The sequence below is a fragment of the Castanea sativa genome, chromosome 7 (genome assembly GCF_040712315.1).
Source record: "Castanea sativa cultivar Marrone di Chiusa Pesio chromosome 7, ASM4071231v1".
NCBI lineage: Eukaryota > Viridiplantae > Streptophyta > Magnoliopsida > Fagales > Fagaceae > Castanea > Castanea sativa.
Genome location: NC_134019.1, coordinates 43,347,132 through 43,350,562, shown reverse-complemented (window position 1 = coordinate 43,350,562; position 3,431 = coordinate 43,347,132).

The window sequence follows — 3,431 nt, the reverse complement described above, 5'->3', positions numbered from 1 at the left end:
GGAGGTTATGAGAAACGAACTGATGACACATTGTCCTGGACCAGCCTAGTCAATGTACTGAAAGTGAAAATACATAAAGAAACGTACATGGATGGGCACAAATTTAATATGAATGGACCACAAAATGAGAGGATACAAGTAATGAACTAACAAACTTTCTCCAAACCTGGCCTAATCAATGCCCTGAAAGTGAAAATACAAAAAGAAACACACATGGATAGGTCGTTGGGTATATGTGTTTTAAGATTAAAAATTATTATTTAAAAATATGTTTAAAAATATATATAGGTGAAAAAATATTTAAAAAATATATAATATTATTTAAAAATCAAAAATTATTATTTAAAAACACAAACAATAAAATAAAATAAACAACGTACATGTATGCTTTGTAAAGTAAACTAGCTTCCAAGCTTCCAAACTTATATTTTTTTTAAGGGGGTGCACGTTATTCCCAACCTTTTTGCAGATTTACACAGCTTTATGGAGTCTTTTTTCCAGATGTGTGGGTCAGCTTTGTAAGAAAAAAGAAAAATTAATAAATGGACCAAAGTACCCTTACCTCTCACTCTGACTCAAGCTTTTAACAGTACGTGGTGAAAAAAAAAAAAGGTAAAAATACGTATAATACTATTTGTAGAACTGGAATAACGTGTTTAAATATATTTACCAAACATGACGTTAACATCAGCATGTTTAAAAAAAAAAAAAAAACCATCTCACAAAAAAACAACTAATATCAGTACATCCAAAACAAAACCCATAAGAGCATATGAGAAATGCCTGAGATGCCGCCAAAATCAGTGGCAGCACAAGGGTTTCAAATTAAGGTTTTAAATAGCGGAATTGAGGGAGACAAACTGGGTTGACAGTGGGCAAATAAAAAAGGAGACAAACTGAGTTAGAAAAGAAAGCTGTGAAAAATAATAGAAGACAGAAGTTGAGCTAAGAGTTTGATATGGGAGAACATAAAAATTTTAAAAGATGAGAAAGGAGAAGTAGGTGGATGGGAGAAGATAAAGGTAAAAAGAAGATAGGAGACGTGTGGTTGAGAAAAAAAGAAAAAAAGAAAAAAAGAAAAAAGAGAAGAAGTAAAAATAAAAAAAAGTAAAAGGTGGTTTGATGAGATATTATCCATCATGGAAGGAATTTTACAAATTATAATTTAAAAATTGTATTACAACACCGTAAATTATCATAAAATTTTCACAACAGTCGACGTATCAAATCTTCTATATGTAAAAATAAAATTAAATAAATTAATAAAATATTAGATTAGAATAGACCACAACTAAAAACAAAAAATACTGTGAAAATATTGTCACATTTTATTGTAAGACAAAGTTTAGCTACAAAAGTTTACAACCTTACTTAATATTTTTTTTATTAGAGGTGAATTTTGACAAATCTACCATTAGATTATATCTTCTTCTTATATCCTTCATGCTTGCAAAATTTCTAGAAAATTAAAAATCAATAACTATGTCATCTATAAATTTTTTAAATTACAAGTTTTTTTTTTATAGTTTAAAATTATGCATAATATATAAGCTTGTAGATCATATAATAAATAATATCCGATTGATAGGGCGGTTTCAGAATTTTTTCCCAAGGAGGTCAATAAGAAACATAAATTATATAAAATCTAAAACAAAACTTGGATATATAAATTTACAATTCTTTAAATGTTTTATATTTTTATTGTCTTTAGTGTTAAGTGATTTTTTTTTGGTATTAATTATTGTTGTTAGTGATTTTTTTGCAATTCTTTAATTTATAAGTTTACAATTCTTTAAATGTTTTATATTTTTATTGTCTTTAGTGTTAATGTATTGACCAAGTCACATAGTCAACAACCATTCACAGCTCACAAGTCACCTTCAACAAAATTTAAAAACTCCTCACAAGTTACAAATTAGTCAAATAGTCAAAGTGGTAAGTCATAACTAAACTGCATAGTCTTTATATCAAACCAATAAAACACTTAGAGCAACTCTGCAACAGCCAACAGCCAACAGCCAACAGCCAACACTCAACAGTAAAGAAACTCAAGCTCAAGTACTCAACAACAATAAAACACTATAAACTAATAAAAGTAATAAGTCCTATAAATCCATAACCCATTAACTCCCACAGGCCCACACACACAGAGTCACACACACGGTCAGACTTTTAACTTTAGAGAGTCAAAACTTATGTTGAATTATTCAAATATCAGAAGTTCTTTCTAAATTTTTGTATATATTGTTTGGAGAATAAACAGTTATATTTACTTTTTACCTACTTATTTTTTGAAATACATTTTCTAATAGACTCTCTATCCTTTTTTCATCTCATTTAAATATTATTTCTTAATTCGTTCTTTATTATTTTTTAATCTTTTTTTATTCTCCCTACTAACTATATTTTTCAAATTCCTAACGGCTATATTTTTAAATTTCCCAACGGTAACATTTTCAAAATTTTCAACAATTATATAGGCTTTTTTTTAAGGGTCACATTTTTCAAATGGTAATATTTCTCAATAGTCATGTTTCAAAAAGACTTAATAAATTTCAAGATTTACATAGATTTGATAAATTTCAAATTACATAGAATTTTTAAAGTACTTGTACAAGACACATAGTCATGTAGATCAAGCCACAGTTAGAAGTATTCATGAAGATCGCATAGTCTCTCATTTGTTGGCTAAAGCAATATTATTTCAGCTTAAGAATAAAATCTAGAGCTAACACACAATTGTAAAGAACATTATGTATTAAATTAACCCCACTCCTCCTGTCAACAACCAACAAATAAGTGATGATACCAACATGGGCTAGTCATGGGAAGCATATATGAATCTCATCAGTACTACATTAAAGAATAAAAACTTCAATACAAAAGAAGTTTGACATTTCACAGTTAATACTAAACACTAAACCTGCCTGTTTCATTGTAGCAAGCTACTGATACAAAAGAAGCTTTACATTTTAAAAGCTAATCAGCTAAAGTTGAACATCATCTTGGATATATGTATATAGTACAGTAGGATCACATTGCAACCAAAAAAAGTGAGTGACCTAACATATATCCTTAGTCAGTAGAATCATATTGTAACAAAAAAAAAAGTTTTAAGCGCTCTCTTAATCGTACAAAACAAGAGCATTGATGAATATAATAGTCTAATGACTAGACCTTCGTTTTTCAAGGATCTCCATTTGGCGCTGATGAATATATTCTTGCTGCACTGAAGACAATGTACTTACATCCATCATCATAATCTCTGTTTCCTCCTTCACTTGTTTCGTTCTAATTTTCTCCATCACTTGGGGTGGAGACATTTGGCTTAATGTTTGGGCTTGTGGAACACTGTCTTCATCACTAATATGTGAAGATCCAGACATATAATTATTATAGCTATATTCTATAAGATTAGTGAATGATGTGCC